Genomic DNA, 7937 nt, shown 5'->3' on the forward strand with positions numbered 1-7937 from the left:
CAGTGGCCTAAGATACTGGACTCCTAAGCCAAAGATTTTGAGTTCTTGTCTTTTCTGAAGTGGCTGAGAGCAGAGTGGCTCAGCGGAAGCGTGCTGGGCCCATAACCCAGAGGTCTATGGATCGAAACCATCCTCTGCTAAACAGTTTATTTTAAGTGCGAACAACATTTTTAAAAAATGTGTCGTTTCATGGGCATAATGTCTCAGTGCCATTATCATTTTTTTTTACCTCTTCCAACAGTTCGTATAGGTCATACTGTTTACACAGTATCCCAGTGGCCTAAGATACTGGACTCCTAAGCCATGGATTGTGAGTTCTAGTCTTTTCTGAAGGTGATGAGAGCAGAGTGGCGCAGCGGAAGCGTGCTGGGCCCATAACCCAGAGGTCGATGGATCGAAACCATCCTCTGCTAAACAGTTTATTTTTAGTGCGAACAACATTTTTAAAAAATGTGTCGTTTCATGGGCATGTCTCAGTGCCATTATATATATTTTTTTACCTCTTCCAAAAGTTCGTATAGGTCATACTGTTTACACAGTATCCCAGTGACCTAAGATACTGGACTCCTAAGCCAAAGATTTTGAGTTCTAGTCATTTCTGAAGTGGCTGAGAGCAGAGTGGCGCAGCGGAAGCGTGCAGGTCCCATAACCCAGAGGTCGATGGATCGAAACCATCCTCTGCTAAACAGATTATTTTCAAAAATGAAACGCAAACAGAAATTAGAAAGCTATATTTCATTTGCATGTCTCAGTGCTATCCAGTACACATTGTTTTTACTGCTTGTATCAGTTTGTACTATTTGCAAAAGGTAGACAGTGCCCCAGTGGCCTAATGGATAAGGCACTGGCCTCCTAAGCCAGGGATTGTGGGTTCAAGTCCCATCTGGGGTGGATGGAAGCAGAGTGGCGCAGCGGAAGCGTGCTGGGCCCATAACCCAGAGGTCGATGGATCGAAACCATCCTCTGCTAAACAGTTTATTTTAAGTGCGAACAACATTTTTCAAAAATATGTCGTTTCATGGGCATAATGTCTCAGTGCCATTATAAAAAATTTTTTACCTCTTCCAACAGTTCGTATAGGTCATACTGTTTACACAGTATCCCAGTGGCCTAAGATACTGGACTCCTAAGCCATGGATTGTGAGTTCTAGTCTTTTCTGAAGTGGCTGAGAGCAGAGTGGCGCAGCGGAAGCGTGCTGGGCCCATAACCCAGAGGTCGATGGATCGAAACCATCCTCTGCTAAATAGTTTATTTTAAGTGCGAACAACATTTTTAAAAAATGTGTCGTTTCATTGGCATAATGTCTCAGTGCCATTATAATTTGTTTTTTTACCTCTTCCAACAGTTCGTATAGGTCATACTGTTTACACAGTATCCCAGTGGCCTAAGATACTGGACTCCTAAGCCATGGATTGTGAGTTCTAGTCTTTTCTGAAGGGGATGAGAGCAGAGTGGCGCAGCGGAAGCGTGCTGGGCCCATAACCCAGAGGTCGATGGATCGAAACCATCCTCTGCTAAACAGTTTAATTTAAGTGCGAACAACATTTTAAAAAAATGTGTCGTTTCATGGGCATAATGTCTCAGTGCCATTATATATATTTTTTTACCTCTTCCAACAGTTCGTATAGGTCATACTGTTTACACAGTATCCCAGTGGCCTAAGATACTGGACTCCTAAGCAATGGATTGTGAGTTCTAGTCTTTTCTGAAGGTGATGAGAGCAGAGTGGCGCAGCGGAAGCGTGCTGGGCCCATAACCCAGAGGTCGATGGATCGAAACCATCCTCTGCTAAACAGTTTATTTTAAGTGCGAACAACATTTTTAAAAAATGTGTCGTTTCATGGGCATAATGTCTCAGTGCCATTATCATTTTTTTTTACCTCTTCCAACAGTTCGTATAGGTCATACTGTTTACACAGTATCCCAGTGGCCTAAGATACTGGACTCCTAAGCCATGGATTGTGAGTTCTAGTCTTTTCTGAAGGTGATGAGAGCAGAGTGGCGCAGCGGAAGCGTGCTGGGCCCATAACCCAGAGGTCGATGGATCGAAACCATCCTCTGCTAAACAGTTTATTTTTAGTGCGAACAACATTTTTTAAAAATGTGTCGTTTCATGGGCATGTCTCAGTGCCATTATATATATTTTTTTACCTCTTCCAAAAGTTCGTATAGGTCATACTGTTTACACAGTATCCCAGTGACCTAAGATACTGGACTCCTAAGCCAAAGATTTTGAGTTCTAGTCATTTCTGAAGTGGCTGAGAGCAGAGTGGCGCAGCGGAGCGTGCAGGTCCCATAACCCAGAGGTCGATGGATCGAAACCATCCTCTGCTAAACAGATTATTTTCAAAAATGAAACGCAAACAGAAATTAGAAAGCTATATTTCATTTGCATGTCTCAGTGCTATCCAGTACACATTGTTTTTACTGCTTGTATCAGTTTGTACTATTTGCAAAAGGTAGACAGTGCCCCAGTGGCCTAATGGATAAGGCACTGGCCTCCTAAGCCAGGGATTGTGGGTTCAAGTCCCATCTGGGGTGGATGGAAGCAGAGTGGCGCAGCGGAAGCGTGCTGGGCCCATAACCTAGAGGTCGATGGATCGAAACCATCCTCTGCTAAACAGTTTATTTTAAGTGCGAACAACATTTTTAAAAAATATGTCGTTTCATGGGCATAATGTCTCAGTGCCATTATAATTTTTTTTTTACCTCTTCCAACAGTTCGTATAGGTCATACTGTTTACACAGTATCCCAGTGGCCTAAGATACTGGACTCCTAAGCCAAAGATTTTGAGTTCTAGTCTTTTCTGAAGTGGCTGAGAGCAGAGTGGCGCAGCGGAAGCGTGCTGGGCCCATAACCCAGAGGTCGATGGATCGAAACCATCCTCTGCTAAACAGTTTATTTTAAGTGCGAACAACATTTTTTAAAAATGTGTCGTTTCATGGGCATGTCTCAGTGCCATTATATATATTTTTTTACCTCTTCCAACAGTTCGTATAGGTCATACTGTTTACACAGTATCCCAGTGGCCTAAGACACTGGACTCCTAAGCAATGGATTGTGAGTTCTAGTCTTTTCTGAATGGGATGAGAGCAGAGTGGCGCAGCGGAAGCGTGCTGTGCCCATAAACCAGGGGACGATGGATCGAAACCATCCTCTTCTAAACAGTTTATTTTAAGTGCGAACAACATTTTTAAAAAATGTGTCGTTTCATGGGCATAATGTCTCAGTGCCATTATAATTTTTTTTTTACCTCTTCCAACAGTTCGTATAGGTCATACTGTTTACACAGTATCCCAGTGGCCTAAGATACTGGACTCCTAAGCCATGGATTGTGAGTTCTAGTCTTTTCTGAAGTGGCTGAGAGCAGAGTGGCGCAGCGGAAGCGTGCTGGGCCCATAACCCAGAGGTCGATGGATCGAAACCATCCTCTGCTAAACAGTTTATTTTAAGTGCGAACAACATTTTTTTAAAATGTGTCGTTTCATGGGCATGTCTCAGTGCCATTATATATATTTTTTTACCTCTTCCAACAGTTCGTATAGGTCATACTGTTTACACAGTATCCCAGTGGCCTAAGACACTGGACTCCTAAGCAATGGATTGTGAGTTCTAGTCTTTTCTGAAGGGGATGAGAGCAGAGTGGCGCAGCGGAAGCGTGCTGGGCCCATAACCCAGGGGTCGATGGATCGAAACCATCCTCTGCAAAAAAGTTTATTTTAAGTGCGAACAACATTTTTAAAAAATGTGTTGTTTCATGGGCATAATGTCTCAGTGCCATTATAATTTTTTTTTTACCTCTTCCAACAGTTCGTATAGGTCATACTGTTTACACAGTATCCCAGTGGCCTAAGATACTGGACTCCTAAGCCAAAGATTTTGAGTTCTAGTCATTTCTGAAGTGGCTGAGAGCAGAGTGGCGCAGCGGAAGCGTGCAGGTCCCATAACCCAGAGGTCGATGGATCGAAACCATCCTCTGCTAAACAGATTATTTTCAAAAATGAAACGCAAACAGAAATTAGAAATCTATATTTCATTTGCATGTCTCAGTGCCATCCAGTACACATTGTTTTTACTGCTTGTATCAGTTTGTACTATTTGCAAAAGGTAGACACTGCCCCAGTGGCCTAATGGATAAGGCACAGGCCTCCTAAGCCAGGGATTGTGGGTTCAAGTCCCATCTGAGGTGGATGGAAGCAGAGTGGCGCAGCGGAAGCGTGCTGGGCCCATAACCCAGAGGTCGATGGATCGAAACCATCCTCTGCTAAACAGTTTATTTTAAGTGCGAACAACATTTTTAAAAAATGTGTCGTTTCATGGGCATAATGTCTCAGTGCCATTATAATTTTTTTTTACCTCTTCCAACAGTTCGTATAGGTCATACTGTTTACACAGTATCCCAGTGGCCTAAGATACTGGACTCCTAAGCCATTGATTGTGAGTTCTAGTCTTTTGTGAAGTGGCTGAGAGCAGAGTGGCGCAGCGGAAGCGTGCTGGGCCCATAACCCAGAGGTCGATGGATCGAAACCATCCTCTGCTAAATAGTTTATTTTAAGTGCGAACAACATTTTTAAAAAATGTGTCGTTTCATGGGCATAATGTCTCAGTGCCATTATAATTTGTTTTTTACCTCTTCCAACAGTTCGTATAGGTCATACTGTTTACACAGTATCCCAGTGGCCTAAGATACTGGACTCCTAAGCCATGGATTGTGAGTTCTAGTCTTTTCTGAAGGGGATGAGAGCAGAGTGGCGCAGCGGAAGCGTGCTGGGCCCATAACCCAGAGGTCGATGGATCGAAACCATCCTCTGCTAAACAGTTTATTTTAAGTGCGAACAACATTTTTAAAAAATGTGTTGTTTCATGGGCATAATGTCTCAGTGCCATTATATATATTTTTTTACCTCTTCCAACAGTTCATATAGGTCATACTGTTTACACAGTATCCCAGTGGCCTAAGATACTGGACTCCTAAGCCATGGATTGTGAGTTCTAGTCTTTTCTGAAGGTGATGAGAGCAGAGTGGCGCAGCGGAAGCGTGCTGGGCCCAGAGGTCGATGGATCGAAACCATCCTCTGCTAAACAGTTTATTTTTAGTGCGAACAACATTTTTTAAAAATGTGTCGTTTCATGGGCATGTCTCAGTGCCATTATATATATTTTTTTACCTCTTCCAAAAGTTCGTATAGGTCATACTGTTTACACAGTATCCCAGTGGCCTAAGATACTGGACTCCTAAGCCAAAGATTTTGAGTTCTAGTCTTTTCTGAAGTGGCTGAGAGCAGAGTGGCGCAGCGGAAGTGTGCTGGGCCCATAACCCAGAGGTCGATGGATCGAAACCATCCTCTGCTAAACAGTTTATTTTAAGTGCGAACAACATTTTTAAAAAATGTGTTGTTTCATGGGCATAATGTCTCAGTGCCATTATAATTTTTTTTTACCTCTTCCAACAGTTCGTATAGGTCATACTGTTTACACAGTATCCCAGTGGCCTAAGATACTGGACTCCTAAGCCATGGATTGTGAGTTCTAGTCTTTTCTGAAGTGGCTGAGAGCAGAGTGGCGCAGCGGAAGCGTGCTGGGCCCATAACCCAGAGGTCGATGGATCGAAACCATTCTCTGCTAAACAGTTCATTTTAAGTGCGAACAACATTTTTAAAAAATGTGTCGTTTCATGGGCATAATGTCTCAGTGCCATTATAATTTTTTTTTACCTCTTCCAACAGTTCGTATAGGTCATACTGTTTACACAGTATCCCATTGGCCTAAGATACTGGACTCCTAAGCCAAAGATTTTGAGTTCTAGTCATTTCTGAAGTGGCTGAGAGCAGAGTGGCGCAGCGGAAGCGTGCAGGTCCCATAACCCAGAGGTCGATGGATCGAAACCATCCTCTGCTAAACAGATTATTTTCAAAAATGAAACGCAAACAGAAATTAGAAAGCTATATTTCATTTGCATGTCTCAGTGCTATCCAGTACACATTGTTTTTACTGCTTGTATCAGTTTGTACTATTTGCAAAAGGTAGACAGTGCCCCAGTGGCCTAATGGATAAGGCACTGGCCTCCTAAGCCAGGGATTGTGGGTTCAAGTCCCATCTGAGGTGGATGGAAGCAGAGTGGCGCAGCGGAAGCGTGCTGGGCCCATAACCCAGAGGTCGATGGATCGAAACCATCCTCTGCTAAACAGTTTATTTTAAGTGCGAACAACATTTTAAAAAAATGTGTCGTTTCATGGGCATAATGTCTCAGTGCCATTATAATTTTTTTTTACCTCTTCCAACAGTTCGTATAGGTCATACTGTTTACACAGTATCCCAGTGGCCTAAGATACTGGACTCCTAAGCCATGGATTGTGAGTTCTAGTCTTTTCTGAAGGAGATGAGAGCAGAGTGGCGCAGCGGAAGCGTGCTGGGCCCATAACCCAGAGGTCGATGGATCGAAACCATCCTCTGCTAAACAGTTTATTTTAAGTGCGAACAACATTTTTAAAAAATGTGTCGTTTCATGGGCATAATGTCTCAGTGCCATTATATATTTTTTTTTACCTCTTCCAACAGTTCATATAGGTCATACTGTTTACACAGTATCCCAGTGGCCTAAGATACTGGACTCCTAAGCCATGGATTGTGAGTTCTAGTCTTTTCTGAAGGTGATGAGAGCAGAGTGGCGCAGCGGAAGCGTGCTGGGCCCAGAGGTCGATGGATCGAAACCATCCTCTGCTAAACAGTTTATTTTTAGTGCGAACAACATTTTTTAAAAATGTGTCGTTTCATGGGCATGTCTCAGTGCCATTATATATATATTTTTTACCTCTTCCAAAAGTTCGTATAGGTCATACTGTTTACACAGTATCCCAGTGGCCTAAGATACTGGACTCCTAAGCCAAAGATTTTGAGTTCTAGTCTTTTCTGAAGTGGCTGAGAGCAGAGTGGCGCAGCGGAAGCGTGCTGGGCCCATAACCCAGAGGTCGATGGATTGAAACCATCCTCTGCTAAACAGTTTATTTTAAGTGCGAACAACATTTTTAAAAAATGTGTCGTTTCATGGGCATAATGTCTCAGTGCCATTATAATTTTTTTTACCTCTTCCAACAGTTCGTATAGGTCATACTGTTTACACAGTATCCCAGTGGCCTAAGATACTGGACTCCTAAGCCATGGATTGTGAGTTCTAGTCTTTTGTGAAGTGGCTGAGAGCAGAGTGGCGCAGCGGAAGCGTGCTGGGCCCATAACCCAGAGGTCGATGGATCGAAACCATCCTCTGCTAAATAGTTTATTTTAAGTGCGAACAACATTTTTAAAAAATGTGTCGTTTCATGGGCATAATGTCTCAGTGCCATTATAATTTGTTTTTTACCTCTTCCAACAGTTCGTATAGGTCATACTGTTTACACAGTATCCCAGTGGCCTAAGATACTGGACTCCTAAGCCATGGATTGTGAGTTCTAGTCTTTTCTGAAGTGGCTGAGAGCAGAGTGGCGCAGCGGAAGCGTGCTGGGCCCATAACCCAGAGGTCGATGGATCGAAACCATTCTCTGCTAAACAGTTCATTTTAAGTGCGAACAACATTTTAAAAAAATGTGTCGTTTCATGGGCATAATGTCTCAGTGCCATTATAATTTTTTTTTACCTCTTCCAACAGTTCGTATAGGTCATACTGTTTACACAGTATCCCAGTGGCCTAAGATACTGGACTCCTAAGCCATGGATTGTGAGTTCTAGTCTTTTCTGAAGGAGATGAGAGCAGAGTGGCGCAGCGGAAGCGTGCTGGGCCCATAACCCAGAGGTCGATGGATCGAAACCATCCTCTGCTAAACAGTTTATTTTAAGTGCGAACAACATTTTTAAAAAATGTGTCGTTTCATGGGCATAATGTCTCAGTGCCATTATATATTTTTTTTTACCTCTTCCAACAGTTCATATAGGTCATACTGT

At 43.0% G+C, this 7937-nt stretch overlaps 3 non-coding genes across 3 annotated transcripts; all 3 read left to right on the plus strand.

Moving 5' to 3' along the window:
• Window positions 1–818: 818 nt before the first annotated feature.
• Window positions 819–891, plus strand: trnar-ccu (transfer RNA arginine (anticodon CCU)). The gene has a single exon. It is a non-coding gene; the product is annotated as a tRNA-Arg (tRNA).
• A 1578-nt stretch (window positions 892–2469) lies between these two features.
• trnar-ccu (transfer RNA arginine (anticodon CCU)) lies at window positions 2470–2542 on the plus strand. The gene has a single exon. It is a non-coding gene; the product is annotated as a tRNA-Arg (tRNA).
• Window positions 2543–6034: 3492 nt separating this feature from the next.
• Window positions 6035–6107, plus strand: trnar-ccu (transfer RNA arginine (anticodon CCU)). Its single transcript has one exon. It is a non-coding gene; the product is annotated as a tRNA-Arg (tRNA).
• The last annotated feature ends 1830 nt before the right edge of the window (window positions 6108–7937 follow it).

Source organism: Oncorhynchus clarkii, chromosome 7 (assembly GCF_045791955.1).
Source record: "Oncorhynchus clarkii lewisi isolate Uvic-CL-2024 chromosome 7, UVic_Ocla_1.0, whole genome shotgun sequence".
NCBI lineage: Eukaryota > Metazoa > Chordata > Actinopteri > Salmoniformes > Salmonidae > Oncorhynchus > Oncorhynchus clarkii.